This window comes from Paroedura picta, chromosome 2, assembly GCF_049243985.1.
Source record: "Paroedura picta isolate Pp20150507F chromosome 2, Ppicta_v3.0, whole genome shotgun sequence".
In the NCBI taxonomy this organism is placed as follows: domain Eukaryota; kingdom Metazoa; phylum Chordata; class Lepidosauria; order Squamata; family Gekkonidae; genus Paroedura; species Paroedura picta.
In genome coordinates, this window is record NC_135370.1 from 35,347,218 (window position 1) to 35,365,081 (window position 17,864).

A 17,864-nucleotide genomic window follows, 5' to 3' on the forward strand; every position below is an offset into this window, starting at 1 on the left:
CCTTTTCAACCAAGGCACCAAAATGATGGAATATTACCCTCTATCACCCTCTTTCACCAGTGGGTGAAGACTTTTCTCTTTATCTCTATGTATTTGTGTTGGTGTTTGGCTGAATTGTGTTTTTTAATCCTCAAACTGCAGTGCTTTTTTTCTTGGCAATACTAGTTGCACCAAGGGCAATATTTATTATTTATTTATTTAGATTTATATACCGCCCTCCCCGAAGGCTCATATGAATTAGGAAAGCTTGGTAGGCCCAGACATAGAACTAACTCCTAAATGAACAGCCAGCCTTACCATTAAATTACACAAAGGAATTGTTCTGAGCAACACATTCCAGAGGGAGGCACCATTTACTAGTCTCCAACTACCCATTCTCTTCGTGCCTAAAAACAATGCACTCTGGGAAATCAAGACCCAGGACATGATTTCCAAACACCTGGATAATCTTAATTATAATTCAATTTACTAGAATAATGGCTCCTATCCGCACCTGATATAGACTCAACAAAAATACTATAAAAGAACCTTTAGAAGTAATTTTATTTATATTTTTGTTGTATTTATTTATTTATATTTATATACCAGCCTCCTATGAGGCTCATTACATTACATTATACACTACAGAAAAGAGGAAACATTACTAAACCATTACACCCAGCTTTCTCAACCAAGAACAAGTGTGATAGCCTGTTCAAGACCTGGTATCAAGCTGTAGTGTTTTCCACACAGCCAAAACCAAAAGGGAGATGATGTGATACAGGGGAATAAATTCCTGATCTAAGTCCTGTATTCTGGACTGTATTCTACCTTCTCTGCTGTTTAACTTTTAGAGTAATTCAATGGTACAAAGCTCTGACAAATTCAGATTTTCACCCACCAAACCTAACAAAGGGGCCAAAACCCACCTTCCCGTATGCAGGTGACACAGGCTCTATATATCAGTTTCCTAAATGTGGCCCCCATCTGCAGCTAGCTAAACCTATGGATCAAGGCCACACTGACCCCGAAACACATTTTTCTGCAAACGTGGGAGACCCAAGGAAAATCCAAAAGGTTTTTAAAAAAAATAATTCAGGCATTGAAATGCCCCCAAATTAAATTAAATAAGGCATTGTCTGAGCAAGGAGCTGCCATCAAGCCCAGCTGTGGTGACAACAGAGCCAGCAGGTTTGGCCATAGGTGCGGTTGCGCCCAGGTGCCACTAGAAACCTGGGAGCTGCTCCAGTTCTGGCCCTGAAGGTGGCAGAGGCTGAGTGCTGCAGGCAGGCCTGGCCAGGGTGGAAACCAGAAGCCACTGAGTCCAGTTGTGGTAGTGGAGCCCTGTAGAACAGTCCAGGCCCACCTGCCATGGCAGAAATCAAAAACTGCTTCAAGCCCACTGTGGCAGAGCCAATCTGGGCTCAGAGCAGCTCCAGAGACCACCGCCACTGTGGCTGCACACAAAAGCTTATGCCTTGAATAAACCATCTTAAAGGGGCCATTGGACTCAAACTCTGTTATAGTACTAATGAAAATAAGTTCTCAGCTTGCAAGTGTATTAGTGTGTAGGGTCACTAGCTACAGGTGGAATCTGGAGATCTCCCAGAATTAGAAGTGATCCCAGGTAGAAGAAGAGTTGGTTCTTATATGCCGCTTTTCTCTACCCGAAGGAGTCTCAAAGCGGCTTACAGTCGCCTTCCCTTTCCTCTCCCCACAACAGACACCCTGTGCAGTAGGTGAGGCTGAGAGAGCCCTGATATCACTGCCTGGTCAGAACAGCTTTACCAGTGCTGTGGTGAGCCCAAGGTCACCCAGCTGGCTGCATGTGGGGGAGCAGGGAATCAAACCCGGCTCGCCAGATAAGAAGCCACCACTTTTAACCACTACACCAAGGTGGCTCTCAGAGACAACTCTCAGGTGACGGAGATCAGTGTCCCTGAGTGGACTATATGGCATTATGATCCACAGAGGTCCTGCCCCTCCCCTGACCCCTTGCTCCTCAGGCTCCACCCCCAAAATCTCCAGGTATTTGCCATCCTAGAGTTGGCAACAATAATTAATGCAGCACAATGATGTACCAAAATGGGGAAGGAGCTGCTTCACATTTGAAGCCAAAACACCATTTGCAAGTGACCTACATAACCCAGGCATGCTTGCTTACATTACGGGTTGGCTTCATTTCGACCCATTATGCACGGGGGGAATAACGCACATTCGGGGTGGAATGGCGGCGACTAAAATCACCGATAACGCACGGAGCCGGCTGCAACCGGCCGCAGCTTCGGTGCATGCTGCCAAAAAAGCCGCGTTAGCGAAATGTGGAAGAAAGCGCAGCTTCCGGGTGACCAGGGCGCAACCAGAAGTGGTGCCGGGATCGCCGCATGCATAATCGGTTACTCTAGGTTTTGCCGCTGTCGCACCCCGTCCCGTGCATAACTGGTGTGCGTCGCATCTTCCCCCTCCGCATTTTCCATGTGACCCGAAATCACCATTTTGGCGGCCATGCATAATGGGCCTTCGAGAAAACCCAAAGCAGACAAACCTTTTTTTTTAATTGCCAAGGCCACTTGTGTCCTTCAGTTCCAGAACGCCACTATGTATGAGTAGATTCTTATTAAATACACAGCACAATTGATTAGGTATCTTAGAATCATAGAATCATAGAATTGGAAGGGACCTCATTTGTCACCTAGTCCAACCCCCTGCACTATGCAGGACACTCACATCCCAATTGCTCATCCACTGTAACCTGCCACCCCCTTAAGCTTTCACAGAATCAGCCTCTCCGTCAGATGGCTATCTAGCCTCTGCTTAAAAATCTCCAAAAATGGAGAACCCACCACCTCCCGAGGAAGACTGTTCCACTGAGAAACCGCTCTAACTGTCAGGAACTTCTTCCGGATGTTTAGATGGAATTTCTTTTGCATTAATTTCATCCCATTCATTCTGGTCCGTCCTTCCGGGGCTTGGGTCTTGTTGCATTTTTCAGCAGCACTCTTTTATGGCAGAATGCTCTATGCCAGCACAAGGGAGCTCAAGGAGTTTCCAAGCACAGTTCCAGTTGACATACCTCCAGATTTCAGGCAGCAGTTAATTGCCGAATCGCCATCTCAAGGATACAGGAAGCGATTCAGGCTGAAGGAAGGGGCCTCGTTGTTTTGACTGCACAATTTGCCATGGTTCTTGAAGAGCCATATACTAAGTGCACCATTCCTAGTTAAGTGTCAGAGTGCTGCTTCTGCCCTAATGCAACACCCCGAGACCCACAGATTATTGTTTCTGGACCAATGGAGCTCTTTTCCATTCATTGTTGAACCAGCGTGGCTGTGGGGAGTAATAGTGTTTGCTTCATAGTTCATTCAACAAGAAACCGCCACTTAATTATTCCTCCACAGACCAGAAATTCAAGTTTTATCAATGTTTGCCTGTATACCTTTTGAATAATATCATTATCCCCGTGCGATTAATTAGAGCCAGCTATTTATGTTACATAATGTTCTGTTCTCAAACTGCCATCTGTCTAACAAGGAACGTGCAGAAGCACAATACCAAAATATTTCTTTTTTCCTAGTTGCATCTCTGAATTTAGCTGCCAAGGGCAATACTGGAGAACAAGAACAGATGTAATAGCCTGTTCAGATGCTAGTATCAAACTGTAGTGTCCTTCTCTGGTTTTTCACACAGCCAAAGCCAAAGGAGATGACGAGATACAAAGTTCAGGGTTTCCAGAGTCAGACATGCAAAGTATTTCAGTACAGGAAGTCAATGTTTTCAAGCAGGGAGATTTCAGCTTACAACTTATATTGCATCCACACCCCACAACATTCCTCAAGAGGTTTTATAGTTAAATGCCAGTCCTGCAACAGCTCATCATGACGTCTAGCCATAAGGCTAGCACTTCTCCTTTTAGCCTGCAGCTCTGCTCTAAGACTGCACCTTCACCTTTCTAATGGCGCAGGTGATCCTGAAGGGCTAGAAGCAGACAACTGGCTTTCATCTCCTGAGTCAGAACTGGGAGAGGGAGTGATTCTGTATAAGCTCTCAGCTGTAAGTCTTGGCATGCTTGTTTGTTGGCTTCTGCTTCTCTGGTCCAGTTATGCAGGCCCCTTCTTCTTCAACACTGCTGAGTCCAAGCTGACCCACAACAACAGGTATGATGCTATTAAAACTAAGCACTACCTGCTGATGTTGCAGGCACTATCTGGGCCCCCAGGGGGTGCCACAACCTCGGCCTCCTCAGCTCCCTTGGTCTCTTCTGCTCCTTCTGACACACTCCCAGTGGTAGGACTAAGGACATCACGTCTGTATTTATATCTGTTTGAAGAGGCGCACCAGAAGATGTGTCCCACATTAAAGATAAGAAAGGCTAGCCTAGAGAGAACCAGATGAAAGTCTAACTTGTGTTGCTGTCTGGACAACAAAATCCAGGAGATTTTGTTGGCCATTGTGTGTTATCGAACCATTAATGGATCCCCTGCTTTTTCAATGAAAAATCTGGTGGTCACCATGTGTCTATGGTGAGTTCAACCTTTTATTTTCACAAAAGTGACTCTCAATCCGAATTTGTTAACAGGTTTTAATTTCAAGCAGAGCCCAGATTGGTCTTATGATGCAAAAGAATGCACTAGTGTATTGCATCCAAGTAGGAGACGGAGCCTGCAGTGCCTTTCAGCAGACGGATGCATTTGCCTGAAGGAGCTGATCACAGAGCAGACAGTGTAACAACACAGCTGTCCTGTTGTGGCAGGAAGGTCTGCTGGGCTCCTCATGAATTATTGAACTGACACAGGATGTTTTGAGGGCACATCTGACTGAGTGAGTTAGACACTTCTATGACTCACATACAAGGTTATTTGCCTTTAACATACTAACTTTGTATTTTGACAGAAGCGCTTCAGAAGCAAAATGTTCCACAGAATGGGCCAGGCTTTCTCAACCAGGGGTTCATGAGGTCAACCACCTGTCCCCTGGACCCCTGCCCCTCATGGCTGATCAAAAGGTCGGACATGAGGATTGGAGCCCCCCTCCAGGAGATAATCAACCTCTCCCTTTCAACCAGAGAATTCTCAGAGAGAATGAAGGAGGCAGTGGTTCAGCCTCTGCTGAAGAAACCACCCTTGGACCTGCAGGAGGTCTCCAACTACTGCCCTGTCTCCCATTTGGCATTCCTAGGGAAGAGGGTGGAAAGAGCTGCTGCAGGGCAACACAGCATTCCTGGAAGAAGCTTCTGTCCTAGAACCAGCCCAGTCGGACTTCAGGCCTGGCCATGGGGTTGAGACAGCAATGGTCGCCCTGATGGATTACCTCCGCTGCCAGCTGGACTGAGGCAGGTGAGCGTTAATATTACCATATATACTTGCATATAAGCTGACCTGCATATAAGCTGAGGGACCTAATTTCACCACAAAATGCTGGAAAACTTATTGACTCACATATAAGCCGAGGGTGGTGTTTGGATAGTGGCTTTTTCTCCTTTCCTCCCCTCCCCCCCTCCAGTTTTGGGCAGGATGTTTTTTTTTCCTTTTCTTATCACCCTCCTCCTCCCTCTTTCCCCCTGACCCCTCTTGCCTTTTTACATCCAATCCTGTGCTCCTTCCCTTCTTCTTAGCCGGGTGTTCTGTTCCCTCCACTTTCCATTTCTTTCTCTAGGGGTGTTTCCTCCTTATGCTCTCTGTTCTCCCTCTGAGACAGAGGCTTCAGAGCTTACTTCAGCAGCAGCAACTTGTGCTAGCCTTGTGCTAACCTCGTTAAGGCAGGGAGGGAGGGAGGTGGATACTGTTCAGTCCCTTCCCTTCCACTGTCCCTCCCAGGCTTGCTGCCTCTCTACTTCTTCCAGCCTCTGCTTCTTCAGTTAAGTATACTTGTCTCCTACCCCTGCCCTCCTGTCTTGTCTGGCAGCTGCTTTTTTTTAGACTCACATATAAGCTGAGGGGGACTTTTTCAGCTTAAAAAACGGGCTGAAAAACTTGGTTTATATGCGAGTATATACGGTACTCAATCTCTAGACAGCATTCAACACAGTAGATTATGAGCTGTTACCTCACCACCTCACCAATACTGGAATACAGGGGATGGCCCTTCAGTGGCTGGTCTCTTTTCTCTGGGGTCATGGACAGAGGGTAGCAGTTGGAGAAAGCCAGTCTCATCACGGGCAACTCTCATGCGGGGCGCCACAAGGAACGGTTCTCTCTCCAATTGTATTTAACATCTTCAAGTGCCCTCTCGCCCAACTGACATGGAGGTTCGAATTGGGATGTCACCAATATGCAGATGACACCCAGCTTTTGCTCATGATGGACGGCCACTCAGACTGACTAGTCAGATGTCTGGAAGAAGCAAGCAGTTCCGCAGGGCCTACAAAACAGAGCTCTTCCACCAAGCTTTTGGACGAGGCCAATGAAGCAATCCCACCTATCAGAACCCAGAGACCCCTCCCACCATCATCTCGCAGATAGGTGTGCCAAGCCACAGTGAAGAAGCATCAGATAGTGAACTGTGAAATCAGAGTGTTACAGCTAAATACTGAATGTGATGTTGAACGCTGAACGTTTTATTGTTAAATACTCTACCATTAGAGGTTCTGTGTTTCTCAGTTGTATGTTCAAAGTTATTATGGGTTATATGTTCAAATGATGACGTTCCTTGTACTGCACCACAAGTTACAATGTAATCCGCAAGGACGATATATATAAATGTAATAAAATGAAATAAATAAATATCTCTGAAATGGCCGCACCAATGAAAGTCAATACTACTTTGGAAAGTAACTTTTAAAAAATGGAACTAGCTTAACCATCTTTATGACCCCCGTGGATTATTCTGAAAGGAGTTCGCTGTTCATGGATTGTATGAATCCCTTTAACTGCACCTTTCAAGGAAATATTTAATCATCGCTACCTAAATAGGACATTAAAGCAATCTCGGAAGCTTATTACAATACAGCAGGCTCAGTTAGTGTAATAATATCTGGCAGGGAGAAATGTTAAATGCTTTTGTGAACCTGAATTCTTATTTATGAGATTCAGTGCATTTCATTCGGTGAAACTAATACCTGGTTCTACTTCATGTTTTGCGTGCTTTAAATAGGATTTGGGACGGATCCCTATAAGGATGAGAAAACACTTGTTTGAAATGTGTTTATACAGTTTGTTCTAAGGCAAAGCCATGCATATTTTATAGATCGTTTTTTTAGAAATACTGGGCATGATTCAACCCATCTGAAAGTGAGTTGTTAAGTGGGCATCTGTACAGTTCACAACTACACAATTAGGGTCTTTATCTGGTCTCAGTGGGCCATGGCTTAAGGGCTGGAATGAGGCAAGAAGACATGAAACATACCAATTTACACATTAAAGTCTAGTAGCACAGAGATTAAAAAGATTTTCAGGGTATAGGCTTTTGAGAGTCAAAGGACCCTTTGTCAGATATATGGAATGGAGATCTGTGAGTCCTTTTATCCTTATATCCCAATCTAGTCCCAGTCTGGATCACTGATTTTAACCATGAACTGGAGTCTCTTCATTCCATGTTTCTAAGCTCTCTACCAGAGGTACCCTCAAGTGTTGCCAACCGAACCATTCTTGCTGAACTTGGTCAGCAACATTTGGCCTTAAAGCATGGCTACTGACCTTTAAGTATTGGCTGAGAATTCATTTCTCGGCCAAGTCAAGCAGCCTTTTAAGTGATCTATTAAGCAATTCTTATGTCTTGAGTTGGTACAACAGAATTCTACTCAAACTGAAAAGGATTGAGCTAGACATTGTTTGGCTTTTGAGTTTGAGTGAAAAAGACATACTAAAGTCAATTCCACAAAGACTGGTGGACATTGAAACTTGAAACGTCAAACTTGCTCCCCCCAGTTCTGGGATAGTTTTCCAAAATACAAAACCCATTTTCACTGGACTACCACATATCTAAGAGGGCCGTCTTACTAGCAGGAGTAAATTCCTTCACCTCTAACGTGACTTGGGGAATGTTTCACCAAAGTCCCAGACATTCCATATTGGATTGGATTGCCCAGCTCTTTCGGCCCAACAAGCTGCTATTCATTGCTATTTGGCAGATCTATACTCCAAATGCAGTTCCAAATCCCTCATTATAAAATCAATGTTATCTGGACAAGATCCTTCTAAACTTGCCAGGATTACAGTTACTCTTGGGAATATGCTGAAAATAAATAGCCAATGTTTGTTGATACAGAAACATAGCTTTGTATACGTTTTCTTTGGTATTTGTTCTCTGGATTGTGGTTTGTTATGCCAATAAAGGTTTCTGATATCTGATATCCCAATCTGAAGGCGGGAGGGGTGTTGCTGTTGGAATTGCAATCAGCATGTAATTGGGCCAAGTCAGCCTTGAAGGGCTGTTGTTAAGCAGTTTAAGCAGCTGAGCTGTACCTGTGTGCTCACTAATGCATCAAGTGGTCACAGCTAAGGTTGCAATGGAAAAACCCCAAGCACATGTCCTGGGGATCCTTTTGCTTAAGGTGGGCTCCTGCCAATCTTAGGTCAGCAATGGAATGAGCTGGAAGATTAAAATGTTTTCCCACGGCTTGAGCAGGAGGCCTTTTCACCAAGGGAATCACGGTTATGAAGCTCATGAATTTTTGGGTAGTCTCCATTGCCTTGCTCAATGTATATATTACTTTCTTTATTGCCAGTGTGGTGTAGCGGTTCAGAACAGCTGCTTCTAATCTGGCAAGGTGGGTTTGATTCCCCGCTCCCCTCCACATGCAGCCAGCTGGGTGACCTTGGGCTCATCACAGCCCCATATGCTGTCCTGATCTCAGAGATCTCTCAGCCCCACCTACCTCTCAGGGTGTCTGTTGTGGGGAAAGGAAGGGAAGGCATTTGCAAGCCGCTTTGAGACTCCTTCGGGCAGTGAAAAGCAGGGTATAAAAGCAACTCCTCTACTTACTTCATTTATATCCCATTTTTCTACGCAGGAGGGATCCAAAGTAGCTTATATTGGTCTCTTCCATTCTATCCTCACAGCAATCCTGAGTTAAGTTAGGCCGAGAGTGTGTATCTGGCCCCAGGTCACTTAGGAAGCTTCTATGACACAGCAGGTCCTAGTATGACACTCGAACCTGGGTCTCAGTGTTGTGCCTTATACTGCGGCACTGTTCCCCTACTTTTATGATCCTGTTGGGTCACATTTTTGCATGTGCCTATTGTATGTGTTATAGTGCTCTTACTGCACTTTTAAAAAACGGTATACCTCGAGCCTCGGTGAGAAAGGGAGACCTTAAAAGAAGCCAATGGAAAAATAAACAATGTGTTGCTGGAACAAGTAGATTTAATAAACTTGTTTTCGATTCCTCCAGTGACTTTCCTCTATAGCAGGGGTAGTCAAACTGCGGCCCTCCAGATGTCCATGGACTACAATTCCCAGGAGCCCCCTGCCAGCATTCGCGAATGCTGGCAGGGGGCTCCTGGGAATTGTAGTCCATGGACATCTGGAGGGCCACAGTTTGACTACCCCTGCTCTATAGTAAGGTGACCAGATTGTCCCACTTTTGGAGGAACATGTGGGAGCACCTGGCAAATTGTACTTATGTTGAAATTAAATATATATATATATTACAGTACTATTTTTGTGTTCTCTGCGTTCTATGAAACTTTTTGTTGCTCCATATAGACCAAATTTTTAACCAAGAACACACACACACACCCCCTCCGGTCAATGGTGTCCCGCTTTACCAATGTTGAAATCTGGTCACCTTTCTCTATAGCTCACTAGCTAACTTGCAATAGCTTGTCTGAAATCGGCTCAACGGCCAACTTATTTTATTTTACACTTCTGAGAACGTGATAAATAGATCTGTTAACGTAGCCACTGCTTCTCTGGCAATTTGATCTCCGATCCATTCAAGACTGATATCATCAGGTATTTATTAGTTTCCAAGGCATCCTGGGACTCAAGTCTGGGTGCAGTTCCCCACTGGAACTTGTTATACTTGCTTGGTATTTGCAGTCCTGACAGTAACACCGTGTGAACAAAAACAGAGTCCAATAGAAAAAGAAGAGAAGAAGAGTTAGTTCTTATATGCCGCTTTTCCTTACCCGAAGGAGGCTCAAAGTGGCTTACATTCACCTTCCCATTCCTCTCCCCACAACAGACGCCCTGTGCGGTGGGTGAGGCTGAGAGAGCCCTGACAGGACTACTTGATCAGAACAGTTTTATCAGTGCTGTGGCAAGCCCAAGGTCACCCATCTGGCTGCATGCAGGGGAGTGCAGAATCGAACCCGGCTCGCCAGATTAGAAGTCCGCACTCCGTCACTATAGTGACTCCTAGTCACTCCTAGTCACTAAACCGCCCTGAGCCTTCAGGGAGGGTGGTATATAAATATAAATATAAATAAATAAATAAACAAACAAACAAACAAACCAAACTGGCTCTCGAGTGCTTGCCCTCGAAAGCTCACGTCCTGAATAAATCATTGTTGGTCTTAAAGGTGCTGCTGGACTCTGTTTTTGTTGTGCTACTTCAGACCAACACGGCTACCCACTTGAATCTACCGTGAGACTAGTTATATTTCCCTTCCCATTGTTGAACCCTGGCGTAGAGTTCCAAGGAACAAATCACAATTTTTTAAAGCACCACCTCAATTTGGAGGTCGAAACAAATGGCCACCTCTTTCCAGTCTGCAAATCCTTGATCGCTCATAAATAGAGAGCCGAACTCTTCCCTCTGCCTATCTTTCTCAGAGCTTATGAAAAGCAGAGGTGATAGCGCCTTGAGGGCCACCATGAAGACGCCACCGCAATTTTATAAATACAAAAAACAATCAAACAGCTTGTTCAGTATAAATTCGGAAATCACAAAGAATCCTGAACAGGGACTGAATAAAGTACAATAAAGGTAACTAGTCATCCAATGAAGAAAAGATTATTCTTGTCTTTTATTTTTTTAATTTCGTTGTAGTCTTTGCCAAAGCACCACTGGGAAATAACCACTTCCAAAATATTTTTCTTGGTGGAAAAGACATCACAGGTGGTCTAACAGTCCCTGGAGTTCATTTCAAACAGTAAGCGCAAGCTTCTCAAAGGTGGTATCGTGGAAAATACCTATAAACCATGAATTATATTTTTCTAGAATTCTGTTCCCAAGGGGGACCTGCTTTCATGGTTCTACTTAGGCTTTTTGCCATTTTGAAAGCAGGTCCCCCTTGGGAACAGAATTTTGGGAAAGTATACTGCAGGGTCTATTAGACCTCTTGTGATGACCTTGCCACTAAGGAAAATATACTGAAAGCAGTTGTTATCTGACGGCGCTTGGGTGAAAGTTACAAACAAATAAGAAAAACAGGCAAGAGTTATCTTTTTTTCCATTGGTTTACTAGTTATGTTTATTGGACTTTAGTTGGCTCCTGTTCATGATTCTTTGTGATTACGGACATTTTAGAATCATTGGAAAATGCTGTAAGGCAGCGGTAGTCAACCTGTGGTCCTCCCAATGTTCATGGACTACAATTCCCATGAGCCCCTGCCAGAAAATGCTGGCAGGGGCTCATGGGAATTGCAGTCCATGGACATCTGGAGAACCACAGGTTGACTACCCCTGCTGTAAGGGCTCAATCTTGATCAGGACCATGCTCTTGTTCCTCCACCCCACACCTATGGCACTGTGGAGGGGAGGCTCAATTATTTCAGCCTTTGCTAAGTTGCCGAGGAAGGGGGGAAGAACAAGAGCACCTGAGTTCGCCAGCCTCCTGGCATTTTAAAATTACTTTTAAATGGCACATGGTGGACTAGAGCAGTGGTCCCCAACCTGCAGTCTGCGGCCCGGTGCCGGGCCGCGAAGGCCAGGGCGCCGGGCCGCGGTTCCCTCTCCCCGCCCCCCCGCAGTAAAAAACTTCCTCAGGCCGCAAGCTTGCGGCCCGGGAAGCTTCTTACTGCGGGAGGCGGGGGAGAGGGAATCAGGGTTGCGCCGCGCATCACGCATGCACGGCCGAAATCGCGCATGCGATTGCCCCGCTGGTCCCCAGCCAGAAAAAGGTTGGGGACCACTGGACTAGAGGAACCCCATGTCTGATCTAGCAGGGACCTTCTTATGTCCGTTTGAGGTCTGACGTGACCAGTTCATGAAACCTTGGCTGTTAAATACAGTGGTAAGGAAAGGCTTGTAGACTTGGGCTAGAATATCAAGTATATATTGCTTGTCGCCAGCCCAGTAATACACGAATGATCAAAAGGCCTAGAGAACCGAAATCCAGCCATTCCCAATGTACCTGTGGGTTAATCGCACGGGGCTTGTGGATAGCTGAAGCTATGCCCTTTGGTTGCTGCACAAAGACGTACAGTATTTGTTGGCGTATAAGACTACTTTCCCCCCCTGAAAAACATGTCTCCAAGTGGGGGGGGGGTCGTCCTATACGCCGGCTGCACTTCAGTTGAGATAGACATAGCTGCCTATAGTGGCCCATAGTACTGTAATGTAATGTAACAAACTCTATATTTTGAGTGGAAATGTTGGGGGGTCGTCTTATACGCCCAGTCGTCTTATACGCCGGCAAATACGGTAATTATTTTGTTTATATCAGATAGCTGCAAGCTTAGCGCTGGAGGTAATTCATTAGGAGGTTCCAGACGGCAAATCAGCTTACCCGCTGAACAGCCTGATGCTAAAGGGGAACCGTCCTATGATAAAAAAAAAATAATAGTTTAACACCAATGTAAAAGCCACCCCAGTCTACCTAGCACCACAGTGCTGTACTGCCAACAGTCAATTTCAAGAAGTCTGCATGAGATCAGAAACGCAGCAAGCTCAAAACGGGCACATGCCAACAAAACAAAAAAGCAGGATGTCTTCAGCTGAATTTAAGTCAATTTCATTCATGTGCTCGCTTAATTCTCTTGCAAAGTCATAAGGAGCTTAACTTTAGGAGCTCCAACATGCTCACGTCTTCATCCTGGAGTCACGTATTAAAATAGCATAATTTCGGCAGATGATCGCACATGAGAATGAGGCCAAATGAATTTAGTGTGATGGCTTGGATGCTGCCTAGAATTTCTTCAATAGTAAAGACGGGGCTGATTTTCACAACCTCCCCCTACACACAAACACACACACAGCAGCCCCAAATGAAATGTCCAAGTGAAATGAAACAACATGTGGATTTTCCATGCGGGCACAGCTTCCATTTATGTGAACCAGAACCCAGTGGTTACCGTGCAAATCTGATTCCACAAATATCCATGTCAGCAGGTTTCCACTTCACAAGAACAGAACTCCCAGCTCCATATTTGCAGAGGTGTTGGAAAAACTCAGCAGAACAATGTAGCACAGTGAGAATAATGCGGCAGAGACATGTGTGTTTGCTTCTAAGAAAAGTTAACTTAAAGATTAAGGAAAAGGGTTACAAGGAAGATATCGTTGATATTGGATTCTTGTTTTTATTGTCTTACTGTGAGCTGCCTCAGGCCAGCAGAGGCAGGGTATAAATATAAAAATAAAGAAAGAAGAGCTGGTTTTTATACCCCGCTTTTCACTGCCCGGAGAATTCTCAAAGTGGCTTACACGCCTTCCCTTCCTCTCCCCACAACAGACACCTTGTGAGATAGGTGAGGCTGAGAGAGCTCTAAGAGGACAGAATTATCATGGCTGTGACTAGCCCAAGGTCACCCAAACCTAGCTTGCCAGTCGCTGCTCTTAACCACTACACCATGTGACAGCATCACTAACTCATCTTTCTAGGTCTTTGTCCCCCAGAGGCCAAGAGAACAAAAGAGAGGACATTTCTCCCAAAACCCCATCCCTTCTCAGCCTTCAGTCAACCTATGTGTAAATCTTGGCCAATTTTATTCAGGCTAACACCTTCCCCCTCCCTGATGGACTATTTTCTTCCCTGGTCAATTGAACACGACAAGCGATCATGATTCCTTATCAAAGGTCATTAGAAGCCTCACTTCCACAAGAACAATTCAATATAGATGTGCACCATCTTGACCCGATCCACCCAAGCAGTGGCACGAGGCAGTAGAGTCCCAAATTGCTATATTGGACCCTGTTACTTCAAACTGGCAGTGGTCAATGCCATTTTTAATACTCTGGAACCATGTTCCCTCTAACTTTTCCCCCTACTGAGCAGAGCAGTTGACGTCCTGAGAAGAAATCTTAAAATGGGCACTCAAAGATCCTGCAGAGCTCCAGTTTGCTACTCAGTGGCGCTTCCTGTGTTAATGAAAAGCCACTCACCCAGGTAGGACTTGGGGATCCCTTGGAATTCTAGCTCATCTCTAGACAAAAGAGATCAGTTCCCCAGGAGAAAATGGCTGCCTTGGTCGGCAGACTCCATAGCATTTCACTCCACTGAGGTCCCTCCCTGTCCCAAATCCCGCCTACTCTCCCAAAGTCTCCAGGTTTAGGATGCTTTGGGCTGATCCTGCATTGAGCAGGGGGTTGGACTAGATGGCCCCTACCAACTCTATGATTCTATGATTCAGGTACTTCCCAACTGAGAGCCGGCAATCCTAGGCTCACCTGCACAGCTTACAAACTCTGACCCGGATGGCTCAGGTTAGCCCAATCTTGGCAGATCTTGGAAGATAAGTAGGGTAGTGCAAGTTAGTGCTTAGATGGGAGACCCTTCCCTGCTGGGTGGGTATGTAGAGCCAAGCAATGGCAAATCACCTCTGAACGTCTCCTGCCTTGACCGCTATAAAAGGTGCGATTTGCTGGCATTTTCTGCCATTATCATAGGTAAAAAAAAATAGACATTGTATCCGGGAGAAACAAATCAGCCCGTTCATTTCTCATTAACATTATGAATAGTTTCCCCCCCCCCACATGACAAGCAGCTGACTCAGAAATCTGGTACCACTCAGTGTGTTTAGTTTTTTTCATACATGCACCCCCAACAGGGGTGAGAAAAGACTTGAGTAGGAGTGGCTCAGAAGTAGAGCGTCTGCTTGGCATGCAGAAGGTCTTAAGTTCAATCCTTGGCATCTCCAGTTAAAAGGATCAGGTAGAAGGTGATGTGAAAGATATCCACCTGAGACCATGAAGAAGGGCTGGTTTTTATATTCCACTTTTCACTGCCCAAAGGGGTCTCAAAGCCGCTTACAATCGCCTTCCCTTCCTCTCCCCACAACAGACATTCTTTGAGGTAGGTGAGGCCGAGAGAGCTCTGACAGGACTGCTCAGTCACAACAGCTCTAACAGGATTGTGACTAGACCAAGGTCACCCCGCTGGCTGCATGTGGAGGAGCAGGGAACAGAACCCGGCTCACCAGATTAGAAGCTGCCACTCTTAACCACTATACCACGCTGTCTGTCTCTCTCTCTCTCCTGGAGAGCCGCTACCAATCTGAGCAGACAGTACTGACTTGAGTGGACCAAGGCAGTTTCATATGTCACGTGCTTTGAATGGCATGTATGAATTCGCTCATTTCACGCTATGCAAACTGATGAGTTCAAATCCTCCTCTTTGGAATGCTGCTACTTGAAAATATACTGATCAGCCCTAAGCATGAGTTCCACATGCCACAGGTCCATAATCCAAACGACAACCCCAGAATATACTTCAGAAATATGCCATGCCTCTGTGCAACATAGTGACATGATTAGAATCTGCCAGAGGCCTGCCACAGGACGCCATCGTTCATAAATGGAAGGGGACAATTCTGCCTAATAAACTCTGGCTTTCAATCCACAAGTAGCACAATGGGGAGAAAAAGCAGTGCTCTACCACCAGGCCTTCGGTTGAGGCCGGAACAAGCTAATATAGCTAATAAAGAGAGCTAGCGTGGGGTAATGGTTAAGAGCGGCGGTTTCTAATTTGGCAAGCCAGGTTTGATTCCCCGCTCCTCCACATTCAGCCAACTGGGTGACTTAGGGCTCGTCACAGACCTGATAGTGCTGTTCTGACCGAGAAGTTCTGTCAGAGATCTCTCAGCCTCACCTCCCTCACAGGGTGTCTGTTGTGGGGAGAGGAAGGGAAGGATATTGTAAGACGCTTTGCGGTTCCTTCAGGCAGTGTAAAGTGGGGCATAAAAACCAACTCTTCTTCTTCTTCTTCTAAAACCTCCATTCATCTCTGGGTGATTCCCTCTACCACATTAGAATCTGACTAATAATATTACACATTGTTGATTAACCAGTGAGCAGGAACAACAGAGCACCGCAGAGTTTTAATAAGTTTTGAAATGTTTTAACTGTGATTTTATAATATGATAAATGGGTTGTGAACCGCCCCAAGTCTGCTTGTGGGGAGGGGCGGTATAGAAGACCAATAAATACAGAGAGACAAAGAAATGGAAACTGAAGTGCAGTATACATGATAAATAACAGCTGCCCGGCATTGCTCGCCTTTAGATGAAAACCCACAAGCTTATACGAATGCCAAGTGCTAAATCAGCATTTCGACTGTGCTCTCTCCTTATCTCCAAAAAGGGATCAGATGACTCCAGTAGTTTATAGGGGCTGCGTTTCCACATCACCAGTACTGGTGGGCCCTCCTCTTTGGAATGCTGCTACTTGAATCTCACTCTTTTCCAGGCAGACCTAAGCCATCCTGCTTTGTTTCAATGAATGCACATCTGTCCCTCTTGCTGTACACAGCAGTGAAAGTGGCCCACAAACAAAATCAGAGCGTGGCCTAATCCGAACCAGGAACATCATGATTTCGTTTCTTTCTCCCACTGGGTATGGGCTTGAGTCGCTATCTAATGTGCCATGGACATGACAGAGATGAAAGGGTCACAAATACATAGGGCCAGTTTCCAGGGACCCCTTATGGTCCCTTCTCTCCATGGATAAGGGCCATAGCCTCACACCTCCCCCCTTTCCCCTCCTTAAGGACACTCAGAATCAGGGGTAGTCAAACTGCGGCCCTCCAGATGTCCATGGACTACAATTCCCAGGAGCCCCCTGCCAGTGAATGCTGGCAGGGGCTTCTGGGAATTGTTGTCCATGGACATCTGGAGGGCCGCAGTTTGACTACCCCTGCTCAGAATGATACTCCTTTCCATTGTGGAATGCCCCTCTGCTCCCATTCTGGCATCTCCCACCACAATTGTACTGTGCCAGGGCCCCACAAGCCCTTAAACTGGCTCTGGTTCTATAGGCCCCACGAATACTCAAACCACTCCTGCAAATACTCAAAAAGTATTATTTAAAAAATCACAGAAACCTTTATTAAACAAAAATATTAAACAACAATGATGGTACTACGGGGCAAGGCCTATACTAATGTCTGATCCTGTCTGTCACTATAGAACAGAGGTATGGCATATAGTTCTGATATGCGTTCTGGGGGAGTTGTTTGGATTATTAACCTGTGGCCTGTGGTACTCATGCTTAAGGCTGATAAGTATAGATTTCCTTCCTCCCTCCCTCCCATTTGTATTCCGGCCTGTCTCAAGTGACTGAGACCGGATCACATCATTTAAAAAATTCATCTATATACAACTTTTGCTGTATTCATATTTGGCTAAGGGCTAAGTGGGCGGAGAGTGGGCGGGGCCAGTCCGGGTGAGGGGCCAATTGGAAGACGCAAAGCGCCTTCCGATTAGCCCCTCACCAGGATAGACAGCAGTTCTAGCCAATCAGGTGAGAGCATAATCTAGGCCCTCACCAGGACAGGCCAGAAAGGCTTCTAGGCCCTCACCAGGACAGGACAGAAAGCCACAGGGAAGCGGCAGGACACCATGAGTAAAGACGGAGGCCTTCCCCTTGGGCCTAGAAGCACATCCAGGGCTTCGAAGCGGCTGATGTGCTTCTAGGCCTGAGCAGAAGGCCACACCGATGTGGGGGGGAGGGGGAGCAGGCCTTCCCCTCAGGCCTAGAAGCACACGGGGGGGGGGCTTTCAAAGCCCATTCTCACGAATGGGCTTTGAATCTAGTACAGTATAAATACCATTTGATCTCTTTAGGGCCA

At 45.9% G+C, this 17,864-nt stretch overlaps 1 protein-coding gene across 4 annotated transcripts in view; it reads right to left on the reverse strand.

Moving 5' to 3' along the window:
• RAPGEF4 (Rap guanine nucleotide exchange factor 4) overlaps positions 1-17,864 on the reverse strand; it is a 220,775-nt gene that overhangs the window by 193,019 nt on the left and 9,892 nt on the right. The gene's annotated exons all lie outside the window — the stretch shown is intronic.